Genomic DNA, 24,379 nt, shown 5'->3' with positions numbered 1-24,379 from the left:
CGTCGATGGTGTCATCGTCGGGACCCGCCCCTTCCATCCCCTTGACCGCGCCCCTGGGTGGGCCCCCGGTGGGAGGGACCGGCCTACAGGAAGGCCACGCCCCTGTGGGTGGGAACTCCCTACCGGAAGGCCCCGCCTCGGAAGGTGGGCCTAGTCCCGCCTCCCCCTCTCCAGCCACTTCCGGTTCCCACGCTACCGGAACCGGAAGTAGGCCTGGCCGGAAGCAGACCATCTTGGCCTGCAGGGCTCCGCGCCACCGGAGCTCAACGGTCAGGGAGAGGCTTAAGGCCCTCACCCGTCCTGCCTCATCCTCCGAAGAGGATGAGGACAGTGACAGCCCCCGGCCCACACCTAGGCCGGGAGGCGGGTGGGCTAAGATACGGGCAGCGGCCATTGAGGATGGGGACTTAGACCTGGCACGTGACCTCGGGCCTTTTGCGGCACCGGTGGTAAGGGAGAGGGGAAAACGGCCCCGGTGGGAACAAATACCATACGCTGAGGTGAAGGAGCTGAGGAAAGCGGCCAAAGATTATGGCCGCGATTCGCCATTTTTTAAAAATGTTTTGGACATCACCTTTTCGGGACGGACATTAGTCCAGCATGACATCAAATACATTGCCAAGTCCCTGTTGTCCCCCACGGAACTCCTGCTTTGGGAGGTTCAGTGGAAAAAGCTGCTGAAACCTCTCATCATAAAGCACAACCTAGCAGAGACCCTGGGCACAGGCGACGAGGTAATGGAGGCCATTGCGGGAGATGGAGAATTCGGCCAGCCGGAGGACCAAATCCAACTACCAATACCTCTCCTTGACGACATCAGAGAGGCTGGCCGTGCCGCGCTGTTAAAGATCCCAGACGGCAGAACTCCCTCCCAAAGCTTTTCGGCTATCCTACAAGGACCGGACGAGTCATTCATCAAGTTTGTGGACCGCCTCAGAGAGGCCATCGAAAGGCAGATAGAGCACCCTGCGGCGAGGGAAGAGCTCCTCCGAAAAATGGCGATGACCAACGCCTCGGCGGAGATTAAGAAAATCTTGAGGGCGTTACCGCAAGACCCCGAGCCCACCATCACCCAGATGGTGGAGGCGTGCGTCAAGGCGACATCCACCGAGGTAACGGTCGCCATGGCAGTGAGTAAAGGGGTGGGGGAGGCAATGTTGAATTTGAACACTGTGCGCTGCTTCGGGTGTGGCCAGATGGGCCACATACAAGCGAACTGTCCACACTGGCCCCCGGAGCAGTTTTACCACCCGTATATGCCTTCCCCAAGACCCCCACCCAGGAACTCTTTCCCGCCATACCAGCCGGCGGGAAACGGGCCGCGGAGCGCGAGGAGGGGCCGCGTGAGGACAACAAATGGCCCTTCTCAGCGCCCGAGCCTCCCTACTATCCGGGAGGACCAATGGCCCAGGGGACAGTTTCGGAGGATTGGCGGAGCACCGACGACGGACTTCGCCTCCTCCGAAGAACGGCCAACTTAGATCCCGGCCGCCGCCAGGTCCTCAAGAGCTCCATGACTGTCACCTTCCAGGATGAGGACCTGGTGAGAATCCCCGCGGGGTTCCTGGAGCCCCCTCACTGCCAGGGCGAAGCGACCGTCCTCATCGTCGGAGACGCAAGGCACACACCCGACAGGATCTCCATCATCCCTGAAGTGGTGTGTGTCCCACCGGGGTCCGAGGTAACGGTCTCGGTCATCTGCCATGAGCCCCCCTACACCTTGGGCAGAGGACTCCCCTTCGCCTTGCTCTATCTGCTGGACTCAGACGACCTCTCTGGACGAGACTCAGAACAAGACATTCATGTGTTTCTTACTCAAAATGTGACTAAAGAGAGACCAATAATCCGAACTGTGCTTTCTTTACAGGGAAAGTCGGTGGCGATGAACCTAATGGCAGACACTGGGGCGGATGTCACCATCATTCCCAGGTCAAAGTGGCCCCGCGACTGGGAGTTGGTGCCCCCTTGTGGCACAATCTCCGGAGTGGGCGGAGCTGTCAACTCCATGCGCAGCCGACGCTTGGTAAGTGTGGAGGGTCCAGAGGGACAAATAGCCACAATTCGACCGTTTGTGGTTTCTTCAAACATCATGCTATTAGGCAGGGACGTATTGTCCCAGTGGGGTGCCCGCCTTGACATCCCTAGCCCTGCGTGGGATTTTTAGTGTGGGCCACTGCGGAGCGCACCTCCCCACCGTTGAATTGGAAGACCGATGTTCCGGTGTGGGTGGATCAGTGGCCCCTTGTGGAGGAGAAATTAAATGCGCTCAACGAACTTGTAGAGGAGCAGGTGCGCCTTGGGCATTTAATACCCTCCACCAGCCCTTGGAACACCCCTGTCTTTGTAATTAAAAAACCAGGCAAAGACAGGTGGCGCCTGCTCCAGGACCTCCGCAGGGTAAATGATGTCATTGAAGACATGGGCCCCCTCCAGCCTGGGCTTCCCTCACCCTCCATGCTTCCCCGGGATTGGCAGCTCGCAGTCATTGATATCAAGGACTGCTTTTTCAACATCCCCTTATATCCTGGAGATGCCCCCAGGTTCGCCTTTTCCGTACCATCCATCAATCGGGCGGAACCTTATAAAAGGTATCAATGGACCACCTTGCCCCAGGGAATGAAAAATTCTCCAGTGCTCTGCCAAACCTTTGTAGCACAGGTTCTTTCGCCAGTCCGCCGACTTTTCCCTGAAGCCATCATATTGCACTACATGGACGATGTTCTTGTCTGCGCGGAGACGACCACCTACCTCCGCGCAGCCCTCAATAAGACAATAAAAGCCATCAAGGATGCGGGTTTCCAGATTGCGGAGGAGAAGATCCAGCTCTCCGCCCCATGGAAGTATTTGGGCATCACCATCACGGGAAGGACCATCGCGCCCCAGTCTGTGACCATCAAAGACGACCCACGGACCCTGCGGGATCTGCAGCAGATCTGCGGCACCATCACGTGGATCCGACCTCTGCTGGGACTCACCACGGAGGAGCTGGCGCCCCTCTTCGAACTCCTGCGAGGAGACGGCGACCTGGCTTCTCCACGCGAGCTGACACCTGCCGCGAAGGGAGCCCTGGAGAGAGTCGCGGAGGCCATCAGATCCCGCCAGGCGCACCGTGTGGACCGGGTCCTTCCTATTACCCTTGCCATCTTGGGTAAGTGCCCAAACTTCCATGGGTTGCTGTTTCAGTGGGATGCTGGGCGTAAGGACCCACTCCTCATCATCGAGTGGCTGTTCCTTCCGCACCAGCCCCCAAAGACCATCTCCACACCCGCTGAATTGATGGCCAAACTCATCATTAAAGGCAGGCAACGCCTCCGGACCCTCGCAGGGTGCGATCCGGCGTGCGTTTATGTCCCTTTAAATCTGGAACAATTGGAGTCTCTTCTGCAAACGAATGAAAACCTCCAAATTTCCTTAGACAGCTATCCTGGCCAGATCTCAATACATTATCCTAAACATAAACTGTTTAAGGATACCTTCTATTTGGCCCCAAAATCCTACAAAAGCAAAACACCAATTAAAGATGCTCTCACAGTGTTCACTGATGGGTCGGGAAAATCCCACAAATCAGTGATCACTTGGAAGGACCCGGAGAGTCAGAAGTGGGAGTCTGACATCCAAATCGTTGAGGGTTCCCCCCAGATCGCAGAACTTGCTGCGGTCGTGAGAGCATTCAAAAAATTCCAACAGCCTTTCAATCTAGTTACTGATTCGGCGTATGTAGCCGGGATAGCAGAGCGGGCAGAACACGCCATGCTCAAAGAAATTCAAAACAAAAAACTGTTCGGGTTGCTCACGGAATTAATTTGGCTGGTCTCCCACCGCGAGCAACCCTATCACATAATGCACGTCCGGGCGCACACAGACCTGCCAGGAGCCATCGCTGAGGGTAACCGGAGGGCAGACCATTTAGCAGCGGTTGTCGCCACTACCTCTTCTGTACATTCAGTCACTAACACCGTCCCAGACATTTTTGCACAGGCAAGGCTCAGTCATGCGTTTTTCCACCAGAACGCTCCTGCCCTTGCCAGGCAATTCAAAATTTCCAAAGAGCAGGCCAAGGCCATCCTCGCCACTTGCCCCAGCTGTCAGTCCCTCGCCCTTCCACCAGTGGCGTCAGGGGTTAATCCCCGGGGACTGGAAGCATTGGAGCTGTGGCAGATGGATGTGACACATTACAACGCTTTTGGCCGTCTCAAATACATCCATGTGTCAATAGATACTTTCTCAGGTGCGATCTTCGCCTCTCTCCACACGGGAGAGAAGACGAAAGACGCCAAAAAACACCTGTTCATGGCGTTCGCGACACTGGGAGTCCCGAAGGCAATTAAGACCGACAACGGCCCGGGACTCACCTCAAAACAATTTGAACTGTTCTTGCAGCAATGGGGCATCAAACATACCACCGGCATTCCACATAATCCCACAGGGCAGGCCATAGTGGAGCGCTCCCACAAAGAACTCAAAAGATTGCTCGATCAACAACATGACGCGGCGTTGTCCATGACTCCGGTCGAGCGCCTTTGCAAAGCACTTTATGTGCTGAATTTCTTAAACTGCACCGACCGTGAGCCAGACCCGCCCGTCATTAGGCACTTTACAAACACCACTCGAGCACTTTTGAAGGAGCGCCCACCGGTCCTTGTCCGGGACCCGGAATCCCGAGCCATCACAGGGCCTTTTCCCTTAATAACCTGGGGGAGAGGGTATGCCTGTGTGTCAACAGCTCATGGCCCCAAGTGGATTCCGGGGAAATACGTGAAGCCATTCCTAGAAGATGCCCCAGCTGCAGAACCACCATCGCCACAGGACCCACAGGCTACGTCTCCCACAACACCGGACGACGCAGTCGCGTGGAGAAGACGCAAGAAGAAGAGGACCGGGAGCCGTCCCAACTTGGTATCCCGAGTCCTCATCACCAGACTGTACCACTCACCGGACTCGACATCTAAAGATACCCCATCCCCTCCAGTTACCTTTCCCTTACCCCCTTACCTTACCCGCTTTCCCTATACCCCTGTGCCCTAAATTGTTCCCTTTTTAACCCAAAAGGGGGAGCTGGGAGGGGAGGGAACCAAACCTTTTCTGTTATTTACGTTTTCTCTTGTGTTAATAGAATAAGGATGGCTGCCCACATGTCACCAATCCGGGAGAAACATCAGGAATCGCCCCACTGCACCCAGCTGGCTGTCGCCGTGGCCTTCGTCATCCTGTGGCTACAAGCGGCGGACGGCTGGATTGTTCAGCAGCCGAAGGAAAACGTGTGGGTCACGCTTGCCAAGTCCTTGCAGCAGGACAATCTATGTTTGGCCATGGGCAGTGTGGACAACCCCTTGTCCACATGCCTGGTGGGGGTTCCCCTGGTTGCCGACGATTGGCCAGTTTTCAACTCCGACCTACTCCAAACCACGGGTAAGAGACCCAACCCGGTCGACACTTGGGACGAGTGGACCAAAATTTTGTCTAATAGTAAGGAGGAACCCCAAGAATTGGACCTGCTGGGGTCCTCTCACGCAGAATACTGCGTCAAATTTTATTATAGAAGGCCAAGTCAGAATTGGCATGGACTTGACTTGGCCAAGAATACATACAGAAAGGATGTAACACCTCTAAGCAAAAAATACAACAGTCAAACCTGGTGCAATTACACCAGCCAGGTGGTTTCGGTTTCGTCCACACGTCCTAAGGTGTTGCCCAAGGGGATGTTTCTTATCTGTGGGGACAGAGTGTGGTCAGGCATTCCATCTCGGCTCCAGGGAGGACCATGTAGCCTTGGCAAGCTTGCGACTCTAACTCCAAATAAAACCCAGATTTTAGAATGGAGGAAGGAAAAACAATTGGCCCGCAAGAAACGTTCGTACAACCAATTCGATTCAAATTGTGATTCGCAGTTGTACAATTGGGGCAAGACAAAGAGAATCGCTGCGTCCATATTCCTTCCATGGTACGCAGCAGCAAAAGCCCTTGGTGAGCTTTCTCACCTGGAGTGTTGGGTAAACAAGAATGCCAACGCTACGTCGGCCGCCCTCTCAGACCTCTTGGCGGACGAACAGACCACCAGGCATGCAACCCTACAAAATCGGGCTGCAATAGACTTTTTACTTTTAGCCCATGGCCACAGCTGCGAGGACTTTGACGGGTTGTGCTGCTTCAACCTGTCATCGAGAAGCAAATCCATTCAGGCCCACATCCAACAGATAAGAGAGCAAGTAAAGGATTTAAAGACTGAGAACCCATCGGCTGCTGACCCAGTAGACAAGGCATTCTCGCAGTGGGGCATCCCCGGATGGGCAGCCCCCATCGTGAAAGGACTTATTTGGATTTTAGTTATTATTTTTCTTATTTTCGTTGCTTTAGCCATTTTCAAGCAATATTTAGTTAAGACTTTCGGCTCGGCTTATTTAGTTAATAAAGACGGGGGAGATGTGGGAGGGGGTGTGGCTGGTGACCTCCCTGCATTGCCATGGGAGGCCACAGATGTGTAGTTTTCCCGCCTCCCAAGTTGTCTGTTATCTGTTCTCCCTTCCCCCAGTTTATGTCAATCATTTTGTACTCCTTCCCTTTGTTCTGGAAAGTTCTAAGTTCTTTGTACCCCCATTGGTTCCTCCCTCGAAACCACTCCTTCCCTCTATCCCAGTTGGCCGTTGCCATGCCACTCTCCGTTGACTCCACCCTCATACCCTCACCCGGTTGGATGCTCTACCCCTTGACCCTCCTCCCCTGTAACTGTTATATACCCTGCTCCGCCCCTGGTTCGGGGCTCTCAGAGCTGGCTCGCCCTCTGAGTGGTTGCGTCCCTTCACCTCCTTCGCCTTCCCGTGATAAGCCCTCAGAATAAAGCCGCCTGAGAGACTCCCGTCTGGTGGAAGACTCTCTTTATTACCATCAAAGCGTGCCCGAAGTCCCCGACTCAGTCGGAGCGGACCGGGCCACGCTTTATACTTGTACTCTCAGGCTTTAAATCCATTGTGAACCACTAAGCAGCTGTTTCTTATTTATTTAGTGTAACCCATTTGCATGTGTGCTATGGAAAGCACCATTACTCAATGTAAAATCCATAAGATATTTCTATATTTAATTACTGTTTTCCAAACCATCTATGAGTGCACTTATGCAAATAACACTCCTTGTACAACCTAATGTCTCAGTTCAACAAAACAGAGCCATGTGCTAACTACTGAAAGCTCTAGGCTGAGTGAGAAATCAGAAGTGGTCAGACTCCCACTGCAAGATGAGAACCCTCCATTTTCAGTAACCATTTTGAAACATCAGCTTTCTTAATAATTAAAACTTTCTGAGTTTGTTGCTTTCTTTGGAGAAGAGATGCTGACTATCACCTCAGGAAAAATGTTATATGGAAATCTGTCCTAAATGGATTTCTTCCCTTAAAGCTATTCTTTTTTCCATAGCCACAGAAACCCACCTTAAACATACATTTTGGTATCAGTTTGACTTGCAAACAATGTAAGCATACCTTAAATTTCAGGGGCAATACTCATCTTTTCTTTCAATTAAAATTATTCTCAGACATATGACATTTTTATACACATAAATTAAAAGAGAACACAAAATTTTTCATGAAGTGTAATTATGTTGCAAACATGTCAAAACCACCAAAATTAAGATTTGTCCTATAGTTCAAAGCCAAGCTCTGTTTTACAGTCTACAAATAGAGCCTCATCAATTAAAATTTAAAATTTCTGGCTATGCTTGGCCCATGTATATCTTTTTCATTCAAAACATGTTTCTCTTATTTCCTTCCTCTTTTCCTTGAGAAATAGGTATTTTCTATCTCTACATTTTCCTACATGTCACAGTCATTTTCAATGACCTACAATTTTCAATGACTTGCTACATTTATACCTTTGAAAATTCAGCGCTTGCTGTAAAATTCCAACATTTAGGCATGACCCATGATCTTTGTAAATTAAATGTCAGTCTTTCTTACAAGCTGTAAAAAGTAGTTTTCTTGCACAATTTTAGTGAGTCAAAGTCTTTCTACAGATTAAAAAAAATAAAATGCACAAGTCATCGTTCCCAGCTTGTGTAAATCAACACATACTTGATAGGCAGTCATTTATGTTACATTTTGGTCATTATTTTGACCTGATGAAATAGTTTGCTGCTTAGGTTCAATAATAAATGTCAGGCTCAAATTCCATTAGCAAAAAGTTGAATTTAAATTTGGCTCTGGACCAAAAGACTTCTGGAGGTTTCATTCAACTGAAATCATTCTATGATTTAAATTATGATCTTTGTATTTCTTGCTTAAGTCACACTGAAGATGATTGATTAAAGTATTTCTCATGAGATCAATTTTGATTCAATAAGGTTATCATTACATGTTGAAAAACAAGACAAATTTTGAGGCCATTTAGTTTTGTAACGGATGCTAAATAATTCAGGCCATTAAATATGGATAATCCAAAGATTTCAAAGACGCTATGAGATATGTAATATTTCAATTTAGCACTAAGAAGAGACTACACAACGTGGAACAAGGAAAATAATTATGTGAGAAATATGTACTAAGACCCATTTCTGATGCAGTAATGCATATGTCACTGTAATATGAATTACATAAATTTCTCACAGAGTTCTAGATTCTTGGAAAAAAACATGCTTTCCTTCTGACATTTATCTCAAGCATTTTGATGGACATGAATCCTTTGAGTGCAGAGCCTCCCATATTAGACTAGCCAAATGTCTAAATACAATGTTTAAAACCTCTAGGCTAAAACTAATTATGTAGCAAAACAAAAACAAACAAACAAAAAAATCCAAACTGAGTATTCCATTATTCAATCACATCTAGCTTCCTTTATGGATTAAAAATAAAACCAGCCAAAATTTACTTAGTTGTATGTGATTCCTTAAATAAAAAGCAATGATAAATTTTGAAAACTAGATTCTCTGACTACATAAACTGAAATGAATGCATCTATTTTTCTAAAAGTTGTTCTGTCTATTAGAAATAAAAAAATTTAAGCACTCTACTGATTTTCAAGTCTTTATGAAAAATACAAAGCGTGAAAACCTTTTCCCCAGAAGCAACACTCCTCAGATCACAGCATTATGGAGGTTGGAAAGACCTCAGGAGACATCTACTCCAAACTTATGCTCAACACATGCTTAAAAATACTTAACATAGAGCACATGACAGAATATCTTCCTGTGAAGATATTGGCAGTATTCAAAACTCAGCTGCAGAAATATATCCTAAGAGGAGCAGGTCTTCAGCTTAAAGCTTGTTCTGCAGCTCGACACCAAGGACAGGAATAGCTGCACCAACACCACTCACAAGACTTAATGCAGGAAGTTACTCTACAGGGAAAAGGAGTAGAGGAGAAAAAGAAATAGCAACCCTGGACACTTTTAACATAATTCTATGTGCTTTTCACTAAAGCTTCCAAAGAAAGGGAATCGCTACAGCTGAAATTGAGAACAGTACATATCTACACATGACTTAGGCAGCCGTAAGGAAAAGGCATGAGGCTTAAAGGACCTCAAACTTCAAAGTATCTCATACAGTCCCCTGTATGAATCTTAATTCTGACAGTATTGCTGAAAGTGAACTGCACTTCCTTCCAATTCCTCAAATATAATTCTAAGGTATTACTTAGTTTAACAGCATCATTTTCTACTGCATAAAAATAATCTCCATAATACTGTATAGAAATATCAATTTGATGATTTTTCACTTGGAAAAGTTGTGTGCAGATCAGAGAAGAAAATTAGGTATTTTAAATAACATGTTTATTCAAGCCGGCAACTACCCTTTTTACAGGATCTCCCACTGTGAATATATTGCACACTTCTCCTAAGTAGACTAATTAACTGAGCCCAGGTTTTTCTAAACAAAGTGGTCACTAGAAGAAAGAGTGAAGACATGAAAGTGCCATCATCATTACACTTTGTCCAAAAAATGTGAAAATTATTTACAGTTCTCTTTTTCTATGCTAGAAAGAAACAGAATAAAGTATCCTTCAAACAGCAGTGTAGTTCAAAGAAATTTATTTATAGGAAATTAACATTTTTCTCAAATCTGTAGCATTTCAGATGCTTGATATCACCATAGAATTTAAGTATTATAAGTAGAAGACTTTAATTAAATTTTCTCATTAAAAATTAAATTAAAATTCTAATTATTTCTTCATGTTTTCTTGTATTGGGTTTTGCATCATCAACATACCACAGGGGCATTTTCAGTCTGCTTTAGTAGAGAAATATCATATACTCTAAAAGATCTTTTTATGATGATACTTTAATTTTATTCTGAATCCAATCTGTTTTAACGTTTCTATCATCTCAGTTTCCTGAAAACAGATATAAATGTGAAGACAAGCTCAAGATGAGGAACTACTGCACCTGGAGTGGTGCTTAAAAGCAATTGACTGTAAAGAATTGAAAATAAGTGAAATTTAAAACAACATTTTTCTTATTTTCATGAACTAGCCAAGATTATTCACACACACACTTAGAAACAACAACTATTTCAAGAACTGAGCAGGAGTTATTTCTCTGGGAAAAACAAACTGTGAACAAGCACGCCCCCTCTCACTGGGATAGATGGCATTTACCTAGAGGAAAGTTGCTGTTCATGGTGACTTGATCCTCTAAGTATGTCCTTTGGGTACAGCTGAGGAAGCACAGCCACCGGCCTCTTAAAGAAAGCTGTCCTGCTGGTCTCTCATCAGTCTCCAAGTAGCTTCAAGTTGGATTAGGAGGTTTTTAACCTCCTCTTCAAACGCTTCCAGAAGAGCCTAAACTGCCTACCACCCCATGACAATTAAACAAGCCACTACCTCCAGAACAGGATATCACACCAAAGGCATCAAAGAAATCTCATTTATATGTAGCTACCATCACAAGCACTGGGAAGGGTTTGCCATAAGTACTGACAGCTGTGTAAGTAGGAGGACTCAGTATGGCTGTTGAAAGATAATCTGGCTCCTAATTCCGAAAACCTGGCAGTTATTTGTCCCAGAGAAGGACTAATGGGCCAGTTGATGGCCAGATGGAAAAAGTCAGGAGACAATCTAGCAGACTAATATAGGCAGCTTATGATTTAATACTAGAACTTGGAAGCCCATCAAAATGGTTAAAAATGGGGTCTTTTTTGTTTGTTTGTTTTGTTTTAATCTTATTGATTTGGCAAAGACTTCATGTCACAGTAATGTAGGTGTTTCTCCTCAGCATTTGCCTCTTGCTGAAGGCCATCTACTGCATGGTGGCCTTGTGGTCCCGAATGCTTCAGGACTTCCAGGAAGACATCACACCTGGGGCAGTGCGTTGCTGAATTTTTTCCATGTATATCTGAACTAGGGCTGTCTCTGTGTAGTGCCAGAGAATTCTTTGTCTGCTCAAGATTGTTAACGGGCAGGAAATGCAGTTCTGAGCATGCTGCCAGCATATAAAAGAAAATATAGTTGGAAACTTAGCACCATAAGAAAGAAACTAGTAAATAATTGCTATTGCTCTAAAAGAGATGGCAATCTATATGGCAAATGTCAAGAAAAATGGGTGGAGTGGTATACCTAAAATATTTCAAGTTTATTTATAATGCACTAAGGGAAAAATGCAGAATCAAACCTCAGAGAAGCTATATGGGTTTTTGTTTAGGAAGAGGAATGAAGTCTGCCATTTGGCAGTGTAGCATGATAGATCTTGCTACCATGGCCCTTACAGTGCACTCAGAGTGTATTTTGGTTTAGAGCTAGATTCCTGTGTTTTATGCATGAGTTTAATAGTAAAATTTAAAATCTTGCTTTTCAGTTCTAGGCAAACCTGATTGTATGGCTGCACAGTGTTTGCCTGTTACACTGGAAGAGAGCTACATTCCCTAAAGGAGGAGATGATAACTACACGTATAAGCCATTACATCAAGAAACATGGATTGAAAATGGTCTGAAAAATAGCAGAGGACAAACTGCGGTCCAAGAGTGACCCTCCCTCTGGAGGGATGATCCTTAATGATCATAATTAGAAAAAAAATGTTCCTTCATGAATAAAGTAAGAGAGAACTAAAGAATTTTAATATCTTGAATTATTAAAAGGTATTTCCAGCTTCACCAAGTTAGGGCTCAAGTTTTAGAGCCATATATTACACAGAGAATAGAATATGGCTTTTTATTATGATATCAAAATACTTCCCATAGTTTGAATAATTAGTGAAAGAATTTGACAATACTTTGAAAGATTCAGATCAGCACACATAACACCTAAAGACTAGCTAAAAGATTTTAAAAACCAGGGTCATTACAATTATCAGAAAAGGTTAGTTTTCTGTTTTCTGCATATTCTCAAACCCACAAACATTCAAAGCATAGCATGATCAGAACAGTGTTGAATCTGTAACTGGTATCACACAAAAAAGTCCTGAATCCTTTACTGAGACTCGTTTATCTTATTTAATAGCTTTTATTTCCACAACTGCTACTGTATTTTGCTGCTATTTCCCTCTACCACACTAATTTAAAAAAGTGGTACCTAGGGGCAGAAAGATTAGAAAAGCAGATGGCTTTAAAAATGAAAGGGTAACCCATAAAATATAGTCAAGGCAAACAGCATTGGGAAAAAAATATGACTGAGTTTAAAAAAGGAATCTATAACTGAAAGGAACCTAGAGAAAGAGAAAGGGAATGATTACAAATAAGGACATAAGGGAACAGCTGAAATTAATCAGATAAACTTTTCTCATGTCAGTATAATAATAGGATTTGCTATCAGTTGAGGTGTCTCAGCTGAGAATTTAATTTCATTACAATTAATTTTAAAAAAAATCAGATTGGAAGTCTAATAAATGTCAATTAGTGCTTTTTTTAGAGCCATTCTTATCAGTACTTATTATATGCACATGTAAAATCAGAACCTAAAATTAATTATTTTGGTGTGATTAAAAATAAAGGCATGATACTCAAAATATCCTTTTTTCCCACCTACCTCCCCCCATCTCTAACATTTAGTTGCCTGTAGGATAAAAATTATTAACCATCACTGCCTAGTATAGATTTCTGTTCTTCACATGCTGCTGAATACCTCATTCTGCCAACTAAATTGTCTATTTAGCAGGAATAGTGATTTACAGCTAGAATTTTGTAAGTATTTCCTGATTATCTTTCCTGATAAATCAGTGGTATATTGAATACCAAACAATGAGAAGATACAGAACTTGCAATCACCTTAAATCTTTTATTCCACTGCAGGTATAACATATGGGCATAGTTATCAAAATACACTATTGCAGAATTTAACTAACTTTTTTAAAGACATAAAAGAGCCTTCAACAAAAATACTCTTCCTGGTTTGGGGTCTTTTCCAGACCTTTCTGCAGAAAACAGTTGTTTATTTTTTCCTAAGTAAAGCAAATTAATGTCTAAGGTTTTCAACAACTCAGATAAGGGTTAAGCTTGTTTTAGAAAAAGAAATCTCCTAATTAACTTTCTAATGTAATTTGCTTCACATTTATTCCATGAGTACTGGAAGTTTGAACTGTTTTAGTACACAAGAAGGTCTTAAAGAAGGATATGTACCGTGTTGAAGCAGTAAATGATGAATTATCCTTTTCCTTTCAATAGTACTATTGTCAAACAATTCTTTTTGGTGTTCAGTGTTGATCTGAAGGAAAGTTTTAAAATGCTCTGAACATTCCTGCTGACTAATCAGCTATATTTGTAGCATGACTCACAGTCTGACTGCTACTGAGGCGTTTGTCCTTCACCCAAGTCATTCACTAGATGACGCTCTTGTGCCACAGTACAACCTCTTTGCTATGCAAGACATCAAACTGACTCCTTAGAAATGAGAACATAAATTTTAATGAAAATAACTAAAGAAAATGTTTTATATTTTCATTAAATTCTTTGTAGAGAACAATTCACATTTACAAGTAAACATAAAAACCAAATTTTAAAAATATTTTAGTACAGCAGCTACTACTAGAAAGCAATCTTAAAGCAACTGTATTTCAGTCTGATCTTGAGATGTTGTGCTCAAGGCAAAATAAGGAAATGAGAACTTTTCTTCATTTTTTCCCCATTTAATTATTGCACATATTTCTTGGTAGACTCAAAGTATAGTAACAGGTTTTTCAAGACTAAGTCACTATTTTTTATGTGGCCTTAAATAAAAAGCAAAGAACAAATTAGAAATAACTTCTTTCAACCATGAACATATCTTACACCTAATTACATTGGAAGACTGAAGTATTGAATCCTTTTACATTTTTTCTCATTTCTACTCTGATAGGTAGGATTCAAAGGATTTGTCTAGTAACTTACAAGAACATCTTCAACCAAAATGTGCACGAATTGCCTTTATCAGCTCAGGTTTATTTCTCTAGCCACTTTTCCAGTCTCCCTACATGTTGCTAGATGTGAAGATATAAGATCCATCATATTAATTTCCTCACATGAAGAAGGGTTATGAAATTAGGAACAGCAAGTGCTGTTTGTGTGGTATTAGAACACATGAGAATATAGTGCCCCTCTAAATCTGTAGCATGTGTACAATCTGCAAAATGTTCTAGGTAAGATATCTACTGTTCTAGATCTTGTCTAGCACAGATAGTGAAAGAGGTCTACTGTAGAATCTACTGTGAAGATTAAGTTACCATATCTCAGCAATTTTATATCTGTAGGAATAGTACCACCTGCATATAGTGCTCTTAATCTTGGAGAGAGCGCATTTTACTCCTTCAAATAATCCTGCTCTAAAACTTCCTTTCTGCAGAGATCATGCTAAACAAAGTTTAGGCTTTTGTTTGCTTTGCACAATATATCTGTAAGTATACGAAAGCATAATTTTTTTTTACTATAATTCTTTCTAACATATGTGTGCAATGCCACTATTTTCTCATTTACTTAAGAGTTAACTCAATGGTCCTGGTGGGTTCCTTCCAACTCAGAATATTCTGTGAAACTGCGAAGATATTTCAGAACAGTAATTTACATATATGCTTCCATTAAGACTAAAGTTCTTTTTTGCACTACAATATACCCCATTTTCAAGCAGAAAAAAATATACTTGGTTGTCCTGGTTCCAGCCAGGACAAAAGTGAACTTTTGTACTAGCCATGAGAGGGCAAAGCTGCAGCCATGTGGGCACGGCCAAGCTGGTTTTTTTACCACCTCCAGGGGTAGGGGTAAGGGTCACTTTCTTCTGAGAAGGCCAAGGTGGGAGGGGGAAGCTGTTTGCCATTGTTCATTGTCACCTGAAGTGTGCAGTGAGCATTTTTGCATGTGACTCACCCTATCTTTTTATATATTTCTGCCATTAATAATGTCACTGTTACTGTTGTAACTCACTTCTGTTTCCAGTGTATTGTTCTTACCTGAGCCCATGACCTCTGCCTTTTGTGCTTTCTGTCAGAGGAGGGCAGGGACTCCTGGGTTTTGGGGGGCTTTTTAGTGGTAGCACTAATTTGGGGAATACCATTTCTAAGCCACAAAATTAGGGTAGAAATATTTTAGGTGTTCAAGTTATACCAAGTTGCAAGAAGTTCATTTGAAGCATTTCCCAAGTTTTCTACTAGCATATAAACATTTCCAGCTCATGATGTATCATGAGGTACATGACCTACTTAAAAAAAAAAAAATCTTAAATCAAGCATTGGATTCAATGTTTTAAAATATCTGTGGTTTTCAAAACACATATTAATATTTGAATTAAAATAAATTCATATTATTAGTGGCTTTCAGTCAATAAAACCCCAATTCCGATGGTCAATATAGTTTGAAGTGATATTTGTTCTTCTAAATATTTTAGGGGTTTCTTTCTGCTTTTAAGAATGTCATCCACTCTATGCTTTTCTGGAGATCTGTTGTCAACACCACTCCTCAAACTCCTCAATCTATTTTCCACCTTCTGAAAGCTGGTCCTCTTATCCTTCACTCCTGGTGGACAATTACATACTGTCAAAAAGAAAAGGCAGAAAAACCTTCAGCAGAAAGGTATTTGACACTTGTGTGGGAAAACTGAAAACATTAAACCCCGTAAAAGGAGAGACACAGATGGCAGGAGAAGCAGCTGGAAGCATGGTTCATTTCTCCCACTTTGCTAGGTCAATTAGATTACGTGAGTATGTGCCAGGTAATGGACTTTTTCCCTGAGCCAGTGCAGCTTTCAGTCAACCATCCTCCTCCAAGCTAGTTAATTATACATGTCAAGGATGTATGATTTTAAAGACAGCTCTCAGGTTGACTGTGCAAGCAGCTCTCAGTGATTCAGAAACCAGCAAAAATGTTGCTGATAGCTAGGCATTAGAAATGGTCCTCACTAAATCTGCTATTAAAATTAAAGTCAGTAGCACCAAACTGCGAGAAAGAAAAGCTGATATACATCTACATTTATTCAGAAGAGGAGGACAAACAAAAGGAATATTTTAAAGTTATAAAGAAAACCAGCAGAGAAGATAACCCAGGTATCTTATCTTTAGATTTCATTGCCTGCAGTAAGAGGCAGCAGTTTGGGACAAAAGCACTACCGACAGGTCTCACAAGGAGTTTTGTGTTTCTATATTAAATCACTCTGCTCTATAAAGTGTCGATTGCTTAAGAAATATAGTTTGCTAACTAAGACTTAGTAATTTCCTACTTACATTTCTCCCATTTCTCCCATCTCTTACATTTCTCTCTGGTGCACACTTAAGGAGCAGGAAAGAGAGCAAAGAGTCATGAAAAAAATCATAGACACTTTTTACAATTTAAACATACACCAGTAATTAATTTATTATGTGTACAAACATGAAATGTCACATATTATAATGAGAGTTGTAGTCAGTGCTGTGAATTTTAAATGCTACATGATGATGAATACCATTACAAAGATGGAAAAGGATTTTTACAGGAGAATGTAGTGACAGGAAAGGAGGAATGGCTTCAACCAAAAAGAGAGGATGTTTAGATAAGATTTGAGGAAGAAAGTTTTCAGTGTAAGGTTGACATAGTTTGCCCAGAAAATTTCTCGAAACCCCATCTCTGCAAGTGTTTAAGACCTGGTTGGACAGAGCTGTGAGCAACCTGGTCTAGTAAAAGCTGTCCCTTGAAACTAGACGGTCTCTAAAGTCCCTTCAAACTCAGGCTATTCTATGATTCTATGACAAACTTCCTAGCAATATATTTCCTACTGGAGTATGGTTTTCTGAGAATTTCAAACAGAATTTATATATAAATCAGTGTTCATTCCTTAGTTTTATCATGTCAAAGCTAAACATTTTTACATAGGTGCCTCCCTGAGTTGCTCTTCAGGCGTTAAAAAACTGTCACAGGAGAAAACCAAAATAATTAAATGAAAGTTTACAATTTTATCACAGCTGAGTTTCTGTATTTAAAAAAAAAAAAAAAAAAAGCTGAGTAATAATATGGAATTCAATCCATAATGCTCAGGTTCTACAAGAGCACGTTATAGGTAACTCTGAATGCACTCAGAACCAGAATTATTTAATTTCTATGTTTGCATAGTCAACTAAGGGATGCAAGAAGGAAAAAAAGTGCATTTTTTTGAATGCTTTGATGACATTAATTAACATTGAAAACTCAAATGAGGCAGAAATTCAGGATAGTATCTAAAATAGCATTTGTATCTTTCGTTTCAAAAATACAATTTAATGATATGTAATCCATCCCAGCATCACCAGCTGAACAATATCAGTAGCTTTTCAGTCGTGAAAAATAGTGACTCTTTCTGCTATCTTCATTCCCAGATGATCAATAAAGTAATGAAATTCTGTTTCGCTGAAATGCAGGCATTATAGCAAGGGAATTAATTACCATCTCCTAAAATAAAATCTTTACTGAAAGCAAATTTCAGTAATGTTGGTCCAGCAAATAACAAAACCATGCCAATAGGTTCTATTAAAAATTGTAGCGTTTTGGAAAAACAAAGAGACATTTCAGGCTTGAGAATTTTGAATGACAAAAGTCTCTTGATTAGGGAATACTACTATTTTTTTACAGAGGAACTTGTAGCTATTTAAAAAACAAAATATGATACTTGTTTAGTTGGGATAAATATAAATCATTAAAATAATTCATCAACAATTTTTTTAAAAACACAGGCAAGGAGATCAGAACTACACAGCTCATGTCTGAATAATTTTCTCACTTCAGAAAACATGGGTAATCAAGACTTTTTTGGCCCCTATTCCTTTCATCACTCATGAGCTGCTCAACCCTGAGATGAGCTCACTTGGCTAGAGCAGAGTGCTAGTGATGCCAAGGTTGTGTATTTGATCCCTGTATGGGCTGTTAGCTTAAGAGTTTGACCCAATAATCCTTGTGTGTCCCTTCCAACTCAGAATATTCTGTGATTCTATGAGTCAGAATAAAATAACAGTAAGTCCTGTCTTGAAGACCACCGTTAGTGAAAAAGGCTGCAGATGACAAAGGGAGTAATTCAACCAACTACATGGTCAGACTTTGCTTCCGTCATATATGCATTCAAGAAACATAAATCTTCTGCTTTGAAACAGGCCCTTACAGCTTACACCCGGCTGGATATAAGACAGCTGAGGTGTAAATAATGATAAACTCATTATAGGACTTTGTAAACCAAAACCTTTATGCAGTGGCCATCTTACCTCTTCCGTGTGATGATACAGAGCAGCCAATCTAAATGGGGGCATTAAAGTCTTTTCAGGTAACTCCAAATTCTGTCTGAAAAATACCAAAGGATGTCTTTTTTTCATTCCATCTTTCTCATTAATATACACAGCGTGGAGAACTCACCCCACTGTGATATGAACAACACAAACAGCACAGTGAAAGGTGATACTCTAAGAAATCTGAAGAAATATTTATTTGGTGAATGATGTGTATAAACTAGTCTGGGTACACTCTATATAAGGTAAATATGGAATATCTGCTTTATATAGAGTTGAATATTAACTGACTTTGGACTGAGTTCTTGACAGTACAAGGAGTATTCTCTTGTAAAATTAGATCCAAAATTAATACAAAAACTTTTCTTTGTAAAAAAGATATATTTGTATATGACCAAATGACTGGCTTGTGTTTCAGTGTTACAAAATATTACGAAGAAGGAAACACATCTGTTAAATCATATTTTCTGATTCACAAAGAATGAAAAGGTAGAACTACAGTGTGAAATGCTCCAAACAATTAGCCTGTGAAGTGCTCCAAGGCTTTTAATGTTTTTCCCTCTGAAGTACTAAAAGGTTGTTTTTCTTTTGCGAATGTGATTTCAGAGAGGAACAATGTACATTAATTAACATAAAAACAGGTTATTCAGTGTTCACAGTTCTCCTAAAATCTGCTCTTTACATCTGGTGCTGAGTACACCCTTTAATGTAATATACCCTTTAATATTTAAAAGATTTGACATCTACTGGTGGCTTATCATTCATTTCATGAACACTGCTTAGGATCTAAGCAGGTCATATGAGACCTGGCATCCTAACAAGGTCTCATCTTGAAAATACTTATGATGAATGGTGCTGAATAATTCTCCTCTGGAAAGGCTCTGATCACAGCATTTGTAAGTATTATCAGGCCTGATCTATCAGCTGGATATTAAAGTAACTATTTCATTTTGTTTTCTTGATTGTGTTAACTTTAACAGGATTCTTGGCCTAACTCATTTTCAAACACAGCTGCACAAAAGCTTGTGCCAACAAAATAAAAACGATGGCACAGAAGTGGGGCTAAACTAAGTGTTTCTTTTAGCTGCAGTACATACTTAGGATGCTTGAGAGGCTTCCTAGCTGCCTTACCAAAATAGCACTAACCTTTCTGAAGTGAGAATAGGCTAAAAACCTCTATTTTCTTGGACGGTAGTTCCATCATCTCAAGAGCAGAAGCAGCACCAGGACAGCAAATGGCAGTCACAGCTTGTTGCCTGCTCTCCAGACTGCTGGTCTACATAGCAAGCTAGAGAGGGAATAGACAGAAGGCAGCAGAGCAGCACTCCAGCCAGCACACCTACCCCTGGGAGAGACGGCACCGGTCTTACAGGAACACACTGCCATGGAGCAAACTGTTTGAAACATAAATACAGAGGCTTTTAATCAGGATCTGCTGTAGTCTGAAGCTAAGGGCAGCTGGATGGTTACTAGAGCACAATAGGAAAGATAGCTTGCTGTGTTTTGCTACAGTTATTGGGAATATATATTTGCTATATGCCTACAGCTTTCAAATGTACTCTAACTGGGATAGTGAGAGAAGTGCTAATGAAGTAAAATAATTTAAGTAAATGTTTTAGATTGGATAAGAATAGCTCTCCAAGTTGTTAGTAATTTCTAATAAACAAGACTTGATAAAGGAAACAAAACACAAAACTGAATGCAGCACAGCTTATATCAAGCCATAAATCATAGCTAAGCAGTGTTAGCAAAAGACCCCTACAACTGAACATCTATTTATTTTCTGTATTTTCATATTTATTTAAATATATTTTCAGATATTTATTTTCTTTATTAGCAAAAACTTTCTGAAATAGGAAAAGTTAAATATACTAGAAGAATGACTTTCCATGTATGTCCTGTTGTGGAAGTGTTGACTAAAAAAATCTTGCAGATATTTCTTGAAAGCTAATGTATAGAGCCCAGAAAATTTCACCAGCCTTATGATACAGATTATAATGAAAATTCAATGTACAACATGGTTTAAGATATTCCTCATGAGCAAAAAATTGTGCAGTCCTGAGAGATTTAGTCTCTTCTATAATTTGACTATTAAACTAGAACAATTATAATTGCTTCTATGTGACACATCAAAGAGAGTCAGTAATTTTATAGTCTTATGTTAGTATTAGCTTATCTTTAAGTGAAAAAAAGTGAGTGTTCTGAGGGGCACTTTTGTTGGAGCTGAAAGCTTAGTTGAAAAAAAGACCACTGAGTATCAGAAAAGCAAAATGCCAGCATCAGTGACACAGTATTTCCACTGAACTCTGATGATACAAAGTAGGAAGAATTCCTCTTTTGTGCCATTCTGGCTTACCATTTAGCAGGTGGAGAATAAGCTACTTCATCCAAAATAGTCAGCCAAATAGTTATTTGCATGATTACAGAGAATTGTCTCATTAAAGCGTCAGTGCCCAGATTATCAAGTCTCTTTTCCCTCTTTTTTTTATTTTTGGCAGAAAATACATATGTGACTGGCATCATTAAAAATCTAAAGAATGTTGTTTGGAACAGCTGATAGAAACTATTTTCTTTGAGACAAGCACTACTGAAAAATATACTTTATCCAGTAACCCTTTTTTATTAAGATTTCAGAATGCAGAGACAATAGGACTTCCAAAAGATCTCAGAGCAAAAGGCTCATGGAGAGAACTCGCTCAGTAAAAGCCCATACCAAGCTCATTCTGTCTAGTGGCAGGGTTCAAATGCGAGTCACCATGAAATCCTTTTTGTATGGGTTACAAAATATTTCAGACAACATAAATATGCTTTAAGCTAACAAACACCTCAGAAAAGCAATAAGAATAGCAAAAAAAAGAAACAGATGCACCATATTTCTGGTGCTTCAAGCAATTTTCTAGTCAAATCTATAGCTAGTTTTATCAACACCTTCCAGATCTAGAATTTCTATCAGAAGAAAAACATCACTGATTTTCATTGTTAAATTGCCTGTCTTGACTTGAAGATGGAGTTATCTCCACTACAGTGAATTCCTGACTGCTCTTTAAGTGAAAAAGATTTTTATTGTGTGACAAAGATGTTTATTAATGCAAGACATAATTCAAAAGTAGACCTTCCTAAAGTGAAGCCCTCTGTGGATTCCTCCATACTTTGTTCACGTTAGAGGTTCCCTCTAAAAATAAATGAAATGCTAGCCAAGCGACTTCTCTAGCTTTGATTCAGACAGAGAGAATCAATCACCTTCCTAAAAATTGTGTTCATTGTAAACAGATCCTTTAAAATCCTCAGATAACCTATTTATTAAAAAATTTTGCTTAGTATTTAAAAAGCTTAAGTTCAATCATCAAGGTCCTAAATAAGAACAAGGTAACTCTAAGTGTAAATTTATGAATAATTGTCATTACCAATTCCAGTATTTCTATTGACACTTTTTCCAAACACTTACTACAAAGACTAATTTACAGAAAGCATACCATCCATTATACATCAACTACCTGACACAAACAGCTGTATTAAAGCTGTTTAATGAGATGCTTGCAGCTCCCCCTAAGTTGTTCTTAGGGGTAAAAGTGCAATAAAGAGAAATGCTTATCTTGACCTTGGGATTCCAATCAAAACCCACTCACTATTTCCCTCCAGAACTTTTGGAAAAAAAATCTCTGTATGGTTTCCTGGCACAGATCACAGTAATAAACATCATGCTAAGGATTTTAAAACCACCAAAACTGTAAAATCAAGAACTGGAATTCTTCCTAACACATATTTCTCCCTGATTTCCATTTGTATGAACCAGGATTGTCCCATAACCTGCATAATACAGTCAAGTGAAATTAATTTTCCATTTTATTATGCATGAATGCATCTTTTTAATAAGTCTTCACAGCAAAAATACAGATTCATGCTTAGTAAAAAACACAAAAAAAAAAATCCAAATTTTTGTATTATTAAAAACAGTAATTTTTATTCAACTTTTTAGTTTCATTGTTTAAACAGAATATAAACTTATACACCTTCAAAATTAGTGGTTCCATTCTGATTCCACTGAAAAGAGAGTTGTTTGGCATTGTGTTACAGGAATAGCCATAAATACTGAATACAAGTACACTGAAAAAATGCAATTCCTAGCTTTGAAATCCAGTTTCACAGATTTTTTTTTATATACATTTCTATTACCTAAAGACAGCTCATGGATACTGTAAATGTGCAGAATGCAGATTTATGGGATTAGAAGTGAGTCTAGAAAAAGTACTGCTTACACAGCACTCCAAATAGAAGAGCTACTCAGCATTAAGATTCTTGTTGTAAAGCAAAAAAGCTGTTGAGGAATTAGCAGTGGGAAATGATAACTCTGTAAAATATAAACTGTAAATTGATATGAAAAATGCAGTATGCCTTTGATATACTCTCAATAGCTATACTCTGGAAACATATTATTTAAAATAACCTCTTTGCACTACTTTTACAGACTGCTATTTGTTTCTTAACTACTCATATTGAATTTCAGGTTCTTTCTTTCTTTAAAAAATGAAAAAAATAAAAAAGGAAGCAAAGTACTTGTCAAATCTAGTGTTATTCATTAAGCTCTTAAAACAGGAAAAGAAGAGCACTGTAAAATTTAGTATTTTCCACAGGATGATCACGCCTAACTTCGAAATAAAATTAAATGTGCCAACACATTCTTCAACAGAACTTTTAAATATCACGATCTCACCAAAAAATAATTATTTTGTATATGCCAAAAATCCATTTTCTCTATATCCTAACTGGTATATTCTACTCAGTTACACTGATTTTTTTTGTCTGCAAAATGTATAACCTTCTTTTCAAACTATTTTCCTTACATTAGCTATATATGTTACTTACAACTTATAACAAATACAATTAAAAACATAAAGAAAAGAGCTTGGCCTGTATACATTTTCCAAGATACAGAAGACTAAGCATAACACATTTTTTAAAGGAAATTTGTAATACAAGTGTGGTTTGTGATAAATTTGTATTTAAATTTTAGATAAGGAACATGAATATTAATGAAAATTCTTTACTAGTAGATTAATACTTAGTGTTTACACTGGTAATTCAGTTTTACTGCATAACATTTATTCTTATATTTGGTCAATTTCCATAATTAGCTAAAAGACGGTTAGAGTTAATTTCACACGGTTGTGTTCAGAAAATATACATCTTTTCAGCTTTGATCAGATACAATAGTCTTTACACAGTTTGTATTTATCTTTCTAAACTATCCAGTGAATTACTTCCAACTTCTTATAAAAGAATCAAAACAGCTTTTATCTTCTCCATTTCATCAGTGAGAATATAAAATGAGTATTTTCTTAATTAAGAAAAGTACTTCTTAAAAAATCTTATTGCAGATGGAATGACAAATGTTTGGTAAGGATAGGTTCCAGAAACTGTTAAAATACTTACTTTTTTAATGCTTTGGCAGATGGATAAGGTGATTGAAAATTTTTGAACCTATTATTGCTTCTTTGACGCACAACTTGCCTCATTAATTACTGAATGTGCTCTATACAAGAGTTTTCCTTTCTTTCTTTTCTTATATTTATTTGTTGAATCCCAAAATATTAAGGTTTGTTCATTAGTCTCAAAGGATACATTATCAAAGATCAACCCATGTGACTGGGTAATTATTTGTCTTAATGCAATGTATTTGCTCTTCTTGAAAATAAATCAAAAACTGAATTTTTTTACACCTGGATAGTTCCCGATGTAAAGTGAGTAGTCATACAGAAAAGTATACTTCTTATGAGAGCAAATTTT

At 40.1% G+C, this 24,379-nt stretch overlaps 1 long non-coding RNA gene across 1 annotated transcript in view; it reads right to left on the bottom strand.

The window, feature by feature from the left end:
• Positions 1-17,984: 17,984 nt before the first annotated feature.
• The window catches only part of LOC121469891 (uncharacterized), a 28,929-nt gene continuing 22,534 nt past the window's right edge, over positions 17,985-24,379 (bottom strand). The window contains exon 3 of the long non-coding RNA XR_012055654.1: positions 17,985-18,650. This is a non-coding gene — a long non-coding RNA (uncharacterized lncRNA). The remainder of the gene's footprint in view (positions 18,651-24,379) is intronic.

Source organism: Taeniopygia guttata, chromosome 4 (assembly GCF_048771995.1).
Source record: "Taeniopygia guttata chromosome 4, bTaeGut7.mat, whole genome shotgun sequence".
In the NCBI taxonomy this organism is placed as follows: Eukaryota; Metazoa; Chordata; class Aves; order Passeriformes; family Estrildidae; genus Taeniopygia; species Taeniopygia guttata.
This window is presented reverse-complemented; position numbering and strand designations above follow the sequence as displayed.